Source organism: Miscanthus floridulus, chromosome 13 (assembly GCF_019320115.1).
Source record: "Miscanthus floridulus cultivar M001 chromosome 13, ASM1932011v1, whole genome shotgun sequence".
NCBI lineage: Eukaryota > Viridiplantae > Streptophyta > Magnoliopsida > Poales > Poaceae > Miscanthus > Miscanthus floridulus.
Genome location: NC_089592.1, coordinates 3,373,251 through 3,390,636, shown reverse-complemented (window position 1 = coordinate 3,390,636; position 17,386 = coordinate 3,373,251). Strand labels below are relative to the sequence as shown.

General features: G+C 44.6%; 1 pseudogene; it reads left to right on the top strand.

Moving 5' to 3' along the window:
- The first annotated feature begins 9,769 nt into the window (after window positions 1–9,769).
- Window positions 9,770–16,794, top strand: LOC136500425 (protein ALP1-like; annotated as a pseudogene).
- The last annotated feature ends 592 nt before the right edge of the window (window positions 16,795–17,386 follow it).

Sequence of the window (17,386 nt, the reverse complement as noted above, 5' to 3'; positions counted from 1 at the left end):
CAGTTTCATTCCCATGAAACTCACTTCTTCTCTCTTTTTAAAAGCATTGTCACATCATTAAAAATACTTATGTGGCAGCGTATTAAATACAAATAAAACTCTGATAAAACTCTCACTTGGACTGACCTAACATGAGTGCTCGCCACTCGCTAGGACTATGTACCTGCAGCCCTGGCAGACCTCATGATCTTGTCACTCCCATAGAGGCATGGTGGACAATGTAATGGAGCCAATGATGATGATTTCTGCGACATGGTTACAATCGGCCATAATGTGATGCAAACGTTAATCATGCAGCTAAAAATGTTGTAGTTGTGGGGTACGACCTGATGCAGCGTGTCGTGTTTGGGTCTGGTGCATGGCACACTATGCTGGTTAGAGCACGGCACAATTAAATGTCCAGCCCATTATGGTCGCAGTTCACACCCTTCCGTGGTATATAAACCACGCATGGGATCAAACCTTCCTAACCCTGATTCAATTCCTCACCCCTATCGCCTCTCAGGCTCTCTCGCCCTCATCCCTCACCGCACTTCTCTCTGCCACCTTTGCTTCCCCTCCGGGCCAGCCTCCTATGTATCTAGCTTCTTCTCCGTCGTACTTGACTTGACGGAGCTTTCCTCCATCCTTTTCTTTGGCTCAGGGGTGTTCAAGATCGACTAGAGAGGGCCAAGGTACTAAGAGAGGATAAGATCGACCGTAGGCATGCTCGGTCGGTGCTCCTGCCACCGACTCAGTCCGCCAAGCACCATAGCGATGTCATCTTTGATCCTCAAGATCCTTGAAGTCCAATTCACATAGGCTGTCTTCGGCATGTGGAGGTATGTCACGTGCCTAAATCAGGGCCCCAATGTCAAGCCAAATGGGCCAAGACGAGCCCACGACCTAGGCCTGGCCGACCCCAGGATCTTCCCGCGCACGGCAGCAGGGGTGCGCGGTCAGGAGGCGGGCCACCATCGCTCCTCAAATCTCCCGACATCTGAGGAGACCCTGAATAAAAGGAAAGTAGGAAAAATAAATAGAGAATTGCTTAGATAGAGTAGATCAGGATTTATTAGGAAATAAAGATTTTTGCTTGGAAAGGAAGCAGTCCAAATCTATAAGGACTATCTTCTCTTAGTTTCTTAGAGGATAAGTTTAGATTGGTTTGGAGCTAAGTCTCTTAGGACTATAAATAGAGGGACGATGCAACCTTTCAATCTTAAGCAGAAAGTGGGCTTCAGCTCTTTATCTCCTCCCCTCCCTTCTAAGCCTCGGCCTCCTCCCCATCTACCTAGCCACCGCCGTTGCCCCCTCCTCTCCCTGCACCAACGCCACTGCCACCCCCGCCGCCAGCCCTAGCCGCCTCCAATCCGGCCCCTCGAGCAGGGCCGTGACAAGGTAGCACCACACATAGGCTCGCACCCTGGTTGCCCTCTAGTTTCTCGGATTTGTAATTTGTGATATGTGTCCCTTCTCCAAGTCTACCCACTGGATTTGAGATTTGTTTATGTATATTGATGGATGGATCTATATATGAACAACTATTGCGTCAAGTTGCTAGGCAGGCGCAACTTGTCAGGATGATTGTGCTAGTAGAGCTGGCATCAAGTGTCATGCCAGTCCCGCCCTAATCGGGCCATGTCACAGCGGGCTCATGTCGTGACTGATTGTGCCACTTTTTGGCCATCTGTTCATCACCAATTATCTCCACATTCCACTGTTTTATGTAAATGTAATGAACTATTAGCTCATTGAAGATAATAGATCATATTTTTTTTATCATATCTAACAAAATAGAAGACCCATAATTAATTATATGAAAGTACCATATATAGTGGGAGCCATCAAAGAAGGTACTGTAAGTTACAATAAGTTTAATTTTATTAATTTGATTTCTTATCTAGCGGATGTATCTTTGTTCAGACTCCTTGCTATATGACCATGCACTTCATCATGTTCTTTACACCATGACCTGCCACGGAATCATGAGTAAATCATTGACCAATTTCTTAGCTCATCCCCATGATTGCATTTTGTGGAGAGGACTAAGTGTGAAAGGAACCATCAACACGTGATTTTTACCTTAAGAGTTGAAGCATGAGATGAAAGTTGTGTGCAAAATCCTTTTATATATGCGAACACAAGTTTGATACGTGCCCTTGTGGTTCGATTTTGTGATGAGTGATTGTCAACGAGCTAGCGCCTCGGGTTGAGTTTGGTGACTAACCATGGCGTGAGTGGGGTATGCAACATGTCTCTTGGCTTGTGGTGCGCAGGTGTGGATCTCGGAGGTGGTGGTCGACGGCGAGGTGAAGGTCAAGTAGGGACTTGCCGTGTCGATGGACCAGGAGCGGTAAAGGATGGACATGAGACTTGGGCCGAGGGACCAGGAGGCTGGGTGACCGGCCGCGGTGGTTGACACTTGGGGACAACATTGACAAGTGCAAGTGTACATGGAGGAGTGACCGTGTTGACCAAGTTAAGACGGCGGTCGAGCAAGTCAAGCGGAGGCTCTGGAAGACTTGGCGGCCGGGCGGTCGAGGACGGCGGTGACACGTGTCGAGGAGCGGGGGATGCGTATGGAGTACGCTACTCGCGAGCGGGTTTGGTGGTTTGGGCCGCAAAACCACCGGTGGACGGTTTTCGGGTTTGGGCCTCAAAACCCGGGCGGAGGTTCCGAGAAAGAACGGGACGGCACATGGCGGAATCACAGAGGTTGCGTCAAGGCGAAGCAAATCTGTGAAGGAAGCGTGGCCGTCCAATCGACAAAGAAAGTGTTAGACCAGAATACCCCTGGGTTAGCTGGTTCGCTCAAAATATATAGGGGCACTAGTGAAATTGTGTAATAGGCCTATAAATAAGATGGGGCTGCCTCCACTCAGTCTTATCACTTTAGTCAGCATTTTTCTTTTCCTCCTTGCTAGGGTTTCTCCCTTACTGTTGTGATCCACAGATGAACTGATCGAAATCTGTGTACTCCTAATTTAAGTGGGAATCACCGTGCCCTCCGGGATTCAATCATGTGTTCGTGATTTTTATTTCGTGTTTTGTTTATTTGCAGTTCGTGTCTTTCCCTTTCCCATTCGTGCTTCATCTTTTTGGTAGAGATGTTTTTTGGGCGTTTTTTGGTTGATCCATGATGGGCAAGGATATGTGCTGAGTCTATAGCTCCAGTGAATCGAACATTTTGGCACGAGCTCATAGATCAATCAGTTTTTCGCTTTTGGAGAGAAAACCCCGTTCTTGTTCCAAATCTTGCATTCCCCGGAGTTTGAATGAATTTCAGGCAATGATTTCTTGGGGATAGGTTTAATTCCTTTTGAATGTCATCTGCGCAAGTTTTGGGAGCAAATCATTGTGATTTGGGTCGGTTTCCGTCGATTGTTGTGACCGTCCTCTTCTCTGTTCGTTGCGCTCAGAAGGGCTCGGTCCTCTGTTCACCGGTGTGGGACTCCAGTGCACCCAGGGATAAAAACGGTATGAATATTTTCTGACCGTATTCGAAACCGAATCTGTTTAGAGAGGTTAAGATTTGTTCGTATGCGAGTCCGGATATCCAACATCCGATACCGTATCCATATCCGAATACTCAAATCGCATATTTATGATGTCGATATCCAATCGTATCATATCCGACATAGTTGACACTATCCGTATTCGAATCCGAATCCGGACAGAAATATGAAAACAAATGTAATATCGGTGATATCCGTCCGTATCCGATCCGTTTTCATCCCTGAGTGCGCCAGGCAGCGCGGTCCACCAGCGGAGTGTCCGGTGTTCACCGGCTCTGTGCAGCGCTCCCCTGTGTCGAGGGTGTCCGGTGCCGTGCGTGAGCAGATCCACGCAGTCGCCGTTCCTTCGTCACTCCTCTCCCTCTCCCTGTTCGCTCGTCTCGGTGGTGAGCAGACCTGCCCCGTGCGCTTACTCTCACTCTGTCCGTTTCCCGTTTTGCGTCGGAGTGCAGCACCTCCGTCCGAGCCTTCCCCTGCTCTCTGTTCAGCCGCCCTGCTCAGGAGCTTGTGCCCGCACAACACCATAAGCAAGAACGACAGTTCTCGTGATTTGGATATTAGAGCTTTTGGTGATGTCTCAATCAAGCAATGGTGTTTCGAATATTTAATTCCTTCTCAAGGTAATCCAGGCTTAATTTCTTATTTCCTATTGCTTGAGTTGCACTCTTGGTTGATTTTCTGTGTTGCTCGCTGAGGGACCGATGCTGCCTGTGCTGTGACCCTGGAATTTCCAGCCCGAATTTCCGGCCCCCAAGCCTGCAATTTCCAGCCTTGTTGTCTTTTCCGCGGTTTATTTGTTTGAGCTCCTATTTGTGTTTCGTTTGCTTCGTGGTGTCCCGCTGTGTTCCTAGGAACATCCACCCTCTGTCTTGGGTCGTGGACATCACGATATTTGCTTCGCGTGTTTGGCGGTGATTTTGGGACAGCGGCCAAAAGTTTCGCGAGAAATTTTACGGCTCTCATTCACCTCCCCCCCTCTTGTCGCCGTTTTCGGTCCTTCAATATGTAGGAACTTTGCTGCATCATATTGCCGCTTCTCTGTATTGTCAAGTATATCGACGACACACTGCATCATTCCCTCGCCAAGGCTCTGCAGTGTTCTCACAGCGTGACAACAGGGATTATTTGTGTTGGGTGGAAGCATAGGGATGTTTGATTTCACGATGTAGGGCCCACGTGCTTCCAAAATGCCCTTCTTTTGTTTGTTTGTACATTTGTTACCGCAGCATCCACCACTCACATGGTCAACAGAGATTACTATGAACACTAGTAGGAGGAGAACGACTACTTTGTTAAGTAACATATTATTCAGTGTTAATATGATTTAGCAAGTGCTGACTGGCCAAATAGGTGAATGAAGAAAACCCTAATCTTGATGCTATGTTTAGAGCTTCGGCCTTCCTGCTCTACTTATATATATATACTATATAGGAGGCAAAGCACGCAGTCGTAATATACAAGGTTTAATGCTTGAATCTTTTGATTGAACCTTGTGAAAGATAGATACCCTATTGTGCAACCTAGATATTGCATCATTTATGAATAGATCTCCAGAGGTATTCAATGCCAACACTTAATATATATTGAAGGTATCCATTTTCAGTTTCAAAGATATGAAAGTAATTCAAGGTTCTCATATCTTGGAGTGACACATTGGCTACTTTTTTTACCATGACATTCTCATGTTCTGGTAGCGAGGGCTCAATGTTTTGATGATGACTACGCAAGCCCCCCATTAACCTGTAGAACAACTGCGCTCTTGAGAGACAGATATCCACACAACACCCTGTTCATTTATTATCATCAACACGACTGCACCCCATCGACTAATCAGTGTCGCCACTAAACCGGCGAATAAGCGTTTGATGGCATCATCTTAATCTCAGTTTATACCCTCCATGGTGCAGAGATTGAGTAGTAATAATTCTGACTGCTCAGTGGAGGTGTGTGTGGGGTAGTAGAGGATCCTAACAGAGATGCGAGATCTGAGTACACACTACTAGACAAGAATCTGGATAGTTTAAAGAGGTCTGTGTGCACGGTAAAGTGTAGTTCCTCTCAAAACAAATGTCACATACATCTTTCTTTTCTTGTGTCGCGATACACAATAAAAACCGTCATGTGCATAGTGTGTTACGTCTCTTTAATTTGTATTCCAAAATGTAATTTACATATGTATGTCAGCATTCGTTTATTTGCATCATTACAAATAGCACCTTTTTTTGTTAACGGACCCAGCCACAATTTACTATAGTGGTTATGTTCACGAGCTTGCGAGCCTGAATGTTTGTAACAGGGGTTACAACACAAGAGGTTCGAGCGTGAAAGCTAGGTCAAAGACGTGGAAGTCGAGAATGTCTAGATACCCAAGAGAAAGAGAATCCTGGCCACCCCTATAGTTTCCGGGGCAGGTTACAAAAAAGATGGAGGGGCGCCTTTATTCATACTTATTCGTCCGGTTCGTTTGGGCTTGTTTGGCTTATAAGTCATGGCTGAAATTACTGTTGGCTGGTTTGGTGTGAGAGAAAAATACTGTTCGTTGGCTGATAAGCCATGGCTTATAAACCAAATACGACCAAGCGAACAGGCTGATTGGCTCGGGGTCTCGGGCAGCGACGGAGCCAGCGGCGGGGCTGGGGGGGGGGGCTCTAGCGCCCCCTACCGATCCTGGGCACGTGGAGCCCCCCTAAGCCCTTCCTTAAAATTTTATGCATATATGTATTAGGTAGGAGGGGCTAAGGTTAAGAGAAAATAAAAAATCCTCTATTCTTTTGTTCAGCCCCTCCTAATTTTTTTTCTGGCTTCGTCCCTAGTCTCGGGTCCGTCATCCGGATGCTTGGGGCGGAAGATGTGGAGGGCATGGCTATCCACGTCAAACATTTGTTAACAGGTCGGGGTGCCAGTGGCGTTTCAGGGGCAGGAGACGTTATGTAGTGCTTGTGGGCAACACGCCCAGCACTATGGCTAACAGACATATATTTTTGAGCCACGTCAAGTCAAGCCCAATTGACTAATGTATATCGATCTATACGAGCTCAAAATGGAGAAATCGAAACCCATTGTTGTCCTCGATATTTGTAATGTTCAAAACATGAATTTTGGATGGGTTGGAACAGATAAGGTCTCTAAGGCACTGTTCTCTGGGAGGAATTTGGAGGAATCTGGATGAATGTGGAGGAATTTGTGAGAGCGCGAACAGTGATTTTCAACCGTAAACAGTGAATTCCGGCTGGTTTTTCAACCAGCCGAACGGCGCCTACCTAGCTTTTTCATATCAAGGAAATTTGAGAGGAACATGGAGGTGTTCCCAAATTCCTCAAAACCCAAAAGCGGAGTTTTTTTAGCCATGTATCATAACTCTAAGCCTGGTATAATCATGGTAAGACATTATGACATGATCTTGACTAGAGCAATGTGTTCTTGTTTTATGAGTTGATTAGTGATCTTATGCCTCTAAGTTTACTTTCATCTAATGATGATTGTTCTAGTTCGCAGTCTAGTCTATAAATATATTGTTCAACATGTTCTTGTGGTTGTGGTGATTAGAAGTTCATAGTTGATCTATTATAATAGATGACATATGTTTTCATGCCCTTAGAATGCTTGCACGGAATGGCAAGATAGTGACAGTGTCCATTGCTTAGTAGGAAGTGCTAATTCTGGAGACAGAACAGAAGGTTTTGATTAAATATTCTTTTCAAACTTGATCTGCTTGTTCATTGGCTATAGAACTACAGTGTGTTTGTGATATCTATCTAACAAGAAGAATGTCCCGCGCGTTGCTGCGGGAATCGCAGGTGAAATTATACTATTTATATTTACTTATATGAACGAATAAATATGTTAGTAGATGATTTAGCACTCTAATATGAACAACTAAATATATGTTATCAATAGTATGGTTTGCTGATATGATTAGCTTGAATAAAGACATAATTGGATGTGCTAGTGGATGCTGATGTGGACAGCTTGCATGATGATATAGAATGCTAGTGGGGATTGAAAAATATAAGATATAAGATATATATATATATATATATATATATATATATATATATATATAGATTTTTTACCCATATGCTTCTAGATGGATGTTATCTTCTAGTTAGAGCTTTAATTAGACTCAAACTGACCCCCTTGTTTAGATGTTCTAGTTATGTTATTCAAGCTTTATCTAATTCAGCTCTAATTATTTGTTTATTCAGTCGGCTCCATCTTTCTTTTCTCTTCATTCCCAAATCAACAAACGAAGTAGTTCAACCAAGTGATGGACGAGCTACACATTGGAACACTTGGAGAGAGGGGGGCAGGGATTCTTGCCATCGAGGATAGGTAGGGTGGCCGCCCAACCTAGCTTTATTGGTGGGTCCAAGACAGTTGGATCTAATCTAGTTGACATGTTTCTTGTATTTTTATCCCAAAATATAACATTATATGCCATGTTTATTTTGTTGCCATCATATTAAAATGAAAAAGGTATTGTCATGTCATGATTGTTGTGCTAGATAGTCTAATTTAATTAGAGATTTGAAGCAGAACTCAGTAGACTGATTCTACCACAATTCCTTATCAATTTATCCTATTCTCTATTCTGTTCCAACAAAATATTAGGACTTCTAGATTAAGGACGAACAGAAATAACTATAATTCCCTCAATCAAGCACCAAGATTAAAATAACATAATTAATTACTGCCTATTCAGCTAACCAACGCCCCTCAATGAAGCACCAAGATTATAATTGCACAATTAGTGCCTCCCTATTTAGCTAACCAATGCACCTTAACCAAGCACCAAAAGTTACGATGACACAACTAATTTTTCCTAATAAATTGATGCCTCTCAATGAAGCACCAATATGTCTTAATAGTTTGGGATGGATTTTAAAGGTAGAAGTCCTTTTTTTTAATATTGGCGCATAGCAGGTAAAAAGATAATTATGGATGACCTATTAACTACTAGGAGATAATAAGTCATATTCTTTGTTCAAATCTAACTAAACAGACAGTCCCTACTTATCATCTGGGTCCTGGGAGAATACCATATCATGAATCATTGAAGATACAAGTTACAATGGTAATGCTTTGATCGATTTTATTTATCAAGAGGATGTATCTTCATTCAATTTTAAGAACAACCGCCTCTCCAGAAACCGTTTTTGTAGTAGTGATGACCATGCACTCCGTCAGCATCATTACACCATGACCTAGTAGAGAAACATGATTAATCATTGATCAAATTGTTATTAGCTTCTCCTACACTTGCATACTGCGTGCAGGACTGGTACGAAAAGAATCATATATAAATAAATAAACACACATAATTTTTACCTTAGCAGATGGAGGGAGCAAGAGATGAAGTTCATCTGCAATATGTTGCCAAATATAGCATCACTCTTGCATCGTATTGCTGCTTCTCTGTGCGTGTAACCATGTGTTTGGTTGGAGGGATTTGTAGGGGCGGGATGGGATGGACCTGGGATTTGGGCAGTTTGGATGGGAGTCGGCCCAGGGACAGAGACATCCCACCTAGCATATTCCCTTTAGATTCCTTGACTCCCCATCCCACTTTTTTACATGGACGGGGGCGGTCCCTGGTTTCTTCTCGTTTCTTCTCACCACTCACCACCAGCCTGACTCGTTTCTTCTCGGAAAAATGGCACGAGCGGGGGAGAGCTCGGCGGCGGCGCATCCATCACCGGCGTGGGACGCGGGGCCACAGCGCTTGGCGGCGGCGCGGCACCAGCCCCTGCGGTGGCGGCACGGCATGGCACGGGCCCTCGCGGCGGCGGCATGGGCTGTGGTCGGCAGCGGCGGCGCGGCCTGTGGTCGGCGGCAGCGGTGCGGCACACGTACGGCAGCTTCGTCCTCATCCCGGTCGTCTCCATCAACATCAACCTCTCCCTCTTCCCCAACAACAGCAGCAGCCACGTCTTCACCATTTTCCCCAACAACAGCAGGCCGGAAACGTGAAGCACGTTATCCTCACTCGCTCGTCCTCCTTCTCCATTAGCAGATTTGTGATTTGCCCAAGGTATACAAACCCTAACACAATGGATTTACTTTTTTTTGTTAAATGTGCCTCCAGTAGTTCAACAAGTATGATGTGATTTATGCTTGAGACATGTTTGCTTCTGCATATGGTAAAAAATCAGCAAAGTCCAATGGAAATTTTTCCCTACGCTGTAGCGCTAGTAAGTTGCCTCATGTTTCTGATCTGTGTTTGAGCATGACACGACAATATTGTTTTTCTTTCTTTGATTGTTGCATTGTAGATGGATCAGAGAACCAAGGTTCTAATTTGTTCAGCTGCTGCATATATGTTCTTGTTCATGGTGGCCACGGTTATTCAGTCTAGAAAAAGAAAAAGACGTGCCAGTAGAGTTGGTATTATTTATGCGCCAATTGAGGAAAGGGATAGAATGAGACAAGAATACCTAGACACAAAAATTTGGAAGGATGATACAACTTGTGTAAACATGCTTAGACTTAATAGAGCATGTTTCTATCGATTTTGTAACCTTTTTAGAGATCGAGGGTTGCTTCAAGATACCACTCATATGTGTGTTGAGCAACAGGTGGCTATGTTTCTAAATACAGTAGGGCACAACCTTAGAAATAGGTTAGTTGGCACTAATTATCAAAGGTCAGGAGAAATAGTAAGCCGCTATTTCAACAATGTCCTTCATGCCATTGGAGAGCTATGAACAGAATTTATTAGGCCACCATCATTGCAAACTCCGTCCAAAATTGCCGGAAACTATCGGTGGGATCCTTATTTTAAGGTGTGAGGTTTATCCCTACCTTTGTTTCACATTTAAATTATGTAACCTTGTGTTGGCCCCTAATTAATTTTTACTTTGATGAACATAAACTCCGCCTATGTTGTCTCAACATTCCCAAGCCCTGGTAAAGGAGGAGGGTTGTGATAGGCGTGGCGAGCCAACGTTAAATCTAGCCATTCTAATGGAGATGAAACCCGAATTTTTTTTCAGAAAACCGTTGGGGCGTAACCCTCTTAGCGACGCGCCATATCGGAACCTGGGTATGGTGTTAAATGAGCAAGGGCCAAGTCATCACCACCGTGACGCGCCATGTCACGATCTGGGCATGGTGTCAAGTGAGCAAGGATTGGGTCGTCGCATCCTTAGTGGCGCGCTACATCGGCGCCCAGGTGTAGTGAAAAATGAGCAAGGGTCTTCGCATCTGAGTCGACGGGTGCGAAGGGTAACGAAGCTAGTCGAACCAACTAGGATCTATTTAGGTAGTTGGAATGTAGGGTCGCTTACAGGTAAGTTAAGAGAATTAGTTGATACCGCGACTAGGAGGCGTGTAAATATATTATGCATTCAAGAGACTAAATGGAAGGGTCAGAAGGCGAAGGAGGTGGACAATACAGGTTTCAAGCTTTGGTACACAGGGATAGTCGTGAATAGAAATGGAGTAGGAGTTTTGATTGATAAGAGCCTCAAGAATAGTGTGGTGGGAGTGAGAAGGCAAGGAGATAGGATTATCTTAGTCAAGCTTGTCATTGGTGATATGGTCTTGAACGTAATTAGTGCGTATGCCCCCCAAGTAGGCCTCGATGAGAGTGCTAAGAGACAGTTTTGGGATGACTTAGATGACCTAATTAGAGTTGTACCTAGTAGTGAGAAGCTTTTTATAGGAGGAGATCTTAATGGGCATGTAGGTACTACAAGCATAGGTTTCGAGGCAGTTCATGGAGGTTTTGGGTATGGTAGTAGGAATCAGGAGGGGGAGGAAGTTCTGGACTTCGTGGTAGCTTTTGACCTGATGATAGCCAACACTTTCTTTAGAAAGAGAGAATCTCATCTAGTGACCTTCAGTAGCGGACAACACTCTAGCCAGATTGACTTTGTCCTCGCAAGAAGAAAGGACAAACGAGCATGCTTGGGTTGCAAGGTGATACTAGGGGAGTGTGTTGTTTCTCAACATAAGCTTTTGGTGGTAGACTTTCGTTTTCAGGTGCATGCCCATAGGGATAAACAAGCTAAGATTGAAAGAACAAAGTGGTGGAAACTAAAAGGGGAGACGTCAGAGGTATTCAGGGAAAGGGTTATCAAAGAGGGCTCTTGGAAGGAAGAAGAGGACATAAACAACATGTGGGAGAAGATGGCAACCAACATTCGGAAGGTGGCCTCAGAGGTTTGTGGAGTAACCAAAGGAAGTGGAGGCGAGTCTAAAGATACTTGGTGGTGGAACGAGGAAGTCCAAAGGGCTATTAAGGAGAAGAAAGAATGCTATAGATGCTTGTACCATGATAGGAGTGTGGACAACATAAAGAAGTACAAGGTGGCAAAGAAGACTGCAAAGCGAGCTATAAGTGTGGCAAAGGGTAGAGCGTACGAGGATCTTTACCAACATTTGAGTACGAAGGAAGGAGAGAAGGATATTTATAGGATGGCTAGGGTTCGTGAGAGAAAGACAAGGGACTTCAACCAAGTTAAGTGCATTAAGGATGAAAGGGAGCATCTCTTGGTGAAGGAGGATGAGATCCGACATCGATGGCAAGAGTATTTTGACAAATTGTTCAATGGTGAGAATACAGACACAACCTTTCAGTTGGATGACTCTTTTGATGACACCAATAGGCACTTTGTGCGGAGAATCCAAGAATCTGAGGTTAGAGAGGCGTTGAAAAGGATGAAAGGAGGTAAGGCGATGGGACCAGATGGTATCCCAATCGAGGTGTGGAGATGCCTTGGGGACATAGCTATAGTATGGCTAACCAAGTTGTTTAACCATATTTTTCGATTGAACAAGATGCCTGACGAGCGAAGGAGAAGTATATTGGTACCGATCTACAAGAATAAAGGGGATATTTAAAGTTGTACTAATTACCAGGGAATTAAGTTGATGAGCCATACTATGAAGCTATGGGAGAGAGTTATCGAGCATTGCTTGAGAGCAATAACGCGGGTCTCTATGAACCAATTTGGTTTCATACCCGGAAGGTCAACCATGGAAGCCATTTTCTTAATAAGACAAATTATGGAGCGGTATAGGGAGAAGAAGAAGGACCTACACATGGTTTTTATTGACTTGGAGAAGGCTTATGATAAAATACCAAGGAATGTTATGTGGTGGGCTTTGGACAAACATAAAGTCCCAATGAAGTACGTCGGGCTTATTAAGGACATGTACAACAATGTTGTGACTAGTGTTCGAACAAGTGATGGAGACACGAATGACTTCCCGATTAGGATAGGACTACATCAAGGGTCAGCTTTGAGCCCTTATCTATTTGCCTTAGTGATGGATGAGGTCACAAGTGACATACATGGGGACATCCCTTGGTGTATGCTTTTCACGAACGATGTAGGGCTAGTTGATGAAAGTCGGACAGGAGTGAATCAGAAACTGGAGTTATGGCGGGAGACTTTGGAGTCCAAAGTGAAAGGTCCTTGTTTGGTTTTGGTAAATTGAGTGACAACTTAGGTGGACTAATTGTGTTTATGTGAGATACACAGGTGATTAGTCCACAGGTACGTGTGTGTGAGCAACATATGCCATGGAGGTGAAAATGGCTTGGAGATGTTGCAAAGCTCACACATGTGATGATGAAGGAGCTTAAATGCACATGAGACATGACATTGAGTCATGTGATCAAGGTGGAGAAGATCAAGACAAGACTTGGCTTGATGGACCGGTTGCAAGCGTGAAGGGCAAGTCAAAGGCTTTGGAGTGATGGACCGCGTGGCGGTGAAGCTTGAGCAAGACTTGGCGCCGATGGACGATGGCAATGGTGAAGAGCAAGTGAAGTCAAGATCGATGAACCAATATGATCACATGATGATATGAAGTGGATCATATCATTGTTGATCGTGTTGGTGCATGTGTTGCATCGACATTGAAGGAGATGGAATGGAATGCGCAAGGCAAAGGTATAACCTAGGGCATTTCATTTCACCGATCATAGGTGTGTAGAGAAGTTTATGACCGGGTTTAGGATAGATGGTCGTACTATCAAGAGGGGCAAACTTGTTTGCATATCGGTCATCTAGTGCCACTCGAGTGATCTAACTTTGCATCGTTACTAGGATCGAGTGGCGTGGCAAGTTGAGTGGCTAACATCCTTTAGGAAATGATTGTGAAAAGCTAACACACATACACATGGTGGTGTTGGCACATTTACAAAGGTGGTGGTGTTTGCAGGGGTGAGATGGATTCGGCGCTTTCGGGAAAATGGAACGCCTATTTTCTATTGCGCCGGATGCAAATTCTTGTGGTTGGCACATTGGATCAAGGGTGAAGAAGTTAGAAGTGAAAACGAGTTGATCGCGAAGATGCTGACGTCGGTCAACTGACCGAACGCTGGATCTGAAAGCACCGGACGCTGGCAGGGTGCGTCCGGTCAGGCTGACGTTCGGTGACGCAGAAGCTGGAGTGTGACCGGACGCTGGGCTGCGTCCGATCACGTGCGACCGGACGCGTCCGGTCGAAGAAATACGCCTCGGGGAGCTTACTGGAAACGACCGGACGCTGAGGTTTCTGCGTTCGATCAGTTGAAGCTGCTGCGTCCGGTCAGGTCAAGTGACCATTGGAATCGGGACACGTGGTCGTCTGCGAGCGACCGGACGCTAAGGTCCAGCGTCCGGTCAGCCCGATTTTTGCCCAGTGAAGGGGTAACGACTAGTTTAGCCCTTGGAGCTATAAATAGAAGTGGCCTTCAGCCATGGCTAGCATGGAGCACCTTGGGGGACTTTGTGTCCATGCTTGAGAGTGCTTAGGAGCCCTCCATCTCACACATACTTGATAGCGATCATCCGATTGTGTGAGTGAGCGATTCTAGTGCGATTGCATCGTGAGGTTGCATCGAGTGGCACTAGGTGATCGAGTTGCAAGCCGGTGGTGCTTGTTACTCTTGGAGGTTGCCACCTCCTAGATGGCTTGGTGGTGGTCTCCGTGGAAGCCCGCAAGAAGCTTGTGCGGCGCTCTGGAGAAGTGCTTGTGAGGGGCATTGTGCTCGCCCCGCAGGAGCCGTGAAGAGCAACTCTAGTAAAGCGTGTCATTGAGCTACCCTCACTCAAGGGGTAGGTTCTTGCGGTGCCCGACGTGCGGGCTTAGCGGGTGATGCTAATTAGCCACTGAACCACCAAGTGAGCAGTCGACACAACGGGGACTAGCGTGTTGGCAAACACGTGAACCTCGGGAGAAAAATCATCGTGTCAACCTTGTTCTTCCCGTTGGTTTGCATCCCCATTACACAAGCTTGCAATTACTTTTATACATATTAAGCTTGTGTAGTTGCTCTTGTAATTAGATAGCTTGTGTAGCTTGCTAATTACCCTCTTGCTTGTGTAGCATAGAAGTAGCTCCCTTGCGTGGCTAACTTGGTTTTAGTAACCTTGTTAGTCACATTGCTTTGTTTGTGTAGCTAAGTATTTGCGCTCTCTAATTAGGCATTGGTTGCCTTGTTATTGATCATTGCTAGTGAGCTTAGTTAGCTTTGTGCTTTTGTTTACTAGCATGTGTAGGAGCTCCCTTGTTGCTTAAAGTACTAGTGGCATAGGTTTGTGTAACCTTGCTCCTAGAATTGGTTAGGTGAGCTCTAGCTAGCACGGCACCTTTGTTGCTTGATTAGTATCTTTGGAAGGTGCTAGAGAACATAGATAGAGGGGTGTAGTCTTGGCTAGACCGATAGTTATAATTCCGCACTTGTTTCGGTTAGCCGACGCGATTAATTTTAGAAAAGACTATTCACCCCCCTCTAGTCCGCCATCTCGACCCTTCACAAAGGTTTTAGACTCAGTAGAACTAAAACTGAGTATATGAGATGTGACTTTGGCACTACTACTCGGGAGGAGGAAGATATTAGTTTGGAAGGTCAAGTAGTGCCTAGGAAGGATATCTTTCGATATTTAGGATCAATGCTACAGAGAGACGAGGATATTGATGAAGATGTTAGCCATAGAATCAAAGCAGGGTGGATGAAGTGGCACCAAGCATCTGGTGTCCTATGTGACAAAAGGGTACCACAGATGCTAAACGGCAAGTTTTATAGGACGACGATTAGACCTACTATGTTGTATGGTGCAGAATGTTGGCCTACGAAAAGGCGACATGTTCAACAGATAAGTGTCACGGAAATGCGTATGTTGCGTTGGATTTACGGTCATACAAGAAGGGATCGAGTTCAGAACGATGATATACGTGATAGATTAGGGGTAGCACCAATTGAAGAAAAGCTTGTCCAACACCGGTTGAGATGGTTTGGACATGTCCAACGGAGACCTCTAGAGGCACCGATGCGTAGTGGAATCCTAAGCCATGATAGTAACATGAAGAGAGGCAGAGGAAGACCGAAGTTGACTTGGGTAGAGGCAATAAAAGGAGACTTGAGAGGATGAAATATACCCAAAGACTTAGCCTTAGATAGGAGTGCTTGGAAAATAGCTATTCACGTGCCTGAACCTTGATTGCTTCTACTGGGTTTCAGCTCTAGCCTACCCCAACTTGTTTGGGACTTAAAGGCTTTGTTGTTGTCGTCGTCGTCGTTGTTGTTGTTTGATGAACATAAACTAGGATTGTATTGGAGCTATTGATGGTACAAACGTAAGAGCATCTGTTCCTAAAGATTTAGAGCATTCGTTTCGTGGTAGAAAGTCCTTTGCAACTCAAAATGTAATGTCAGCCGTAGATTTCGATCTACATTTTACTTATGTCTTGGCTGGTTGGGAAGGCATAGCACATGATGCTTTAGTTTTGCGAGATGCTTTAGAACGCCCTAATGGCCTTCGTGTTCCACAAGGTAACAAAAAAATCACTAACTTAATTTCGTTATGCCAATTTTTGATAACTCGAAATGTGATCTCCTTTTCTACAATATGCTAGGCAAATTCTATCTTATTGATGCCGGTTATGGAGCCAAACCGGGATTCTTGCCTCCTTTCCGTGGAGTTAGGTACCATTTGAATGAGTGGGGGAATAATCCAGTCCAAAATGAGAAGGAGTTATTCAACCTTAGGCACTCGTCTCTTCGTGTGACTGTAGAGCGTGCATTTGGTTCACTTAAGAGGAGATTCAAAATTCTTGATGATGCAACTCCATTCTTCCCTTTCCAAACTCAAGTAGATATTGTTGTAGCTTGCTGCATAGTCCATAATTTGTCATAGCAGATGGGATTGATGAGTTCATCATTCAAGATTCGAATTGGCCAATGCAAACCCATGCTACATCGTATACTGGACAAGCAAGTTAGCATGCTGCAACCGTTCAATTTAGGCAAACAATTGTGGATCAGATGTGGGTAGACCATCAAAACCATTATGCAAATTAATATATAGTATCTCTATGTATTTTTATGTATTTAGACAAACAATTGTGGATCAGTTGTGCTAAATTTAATTTGTATGGACATATGGCTTGTTGAAATGTATGTATAACTCGTTGGAATTTGTATGACATATGCCTTGCTGAAATTTATGGACATATGTCTTGCTGAAATTTATGGACATATTCATTTTGGATCCATGCATTTGTGTTTCCTGGTTGTGTATATGATAGGACATGAAAGACCTGAACGAGGAAGTTGGTGGAACAAATGGACATGCTGTATGGACAGCACCAGAGACCACTTTTATGCTGACTCACCTAGCCAATCTGGTGGCTAGTGGCACAAAGACATGTTCTGGCTTTAAGAAAGTCCATTTGAACACTTGTGCTAAAGCTGTCAATGAAAAGTTCAGGACCATGAAGACTGGGGAGCAAGTTAAAAATCATTTGAAGACACAACAAAGGAAGTTTGCAAAGATGACCAAGCTTAGGAAAGTGAGTGCTACTGGTTGGGATGAGGACAACTTCATTATCACTCTTGATGAGGAGCACTACAATGACTATGTTAAGGTATAATTGCAAAAAACTTAACCATC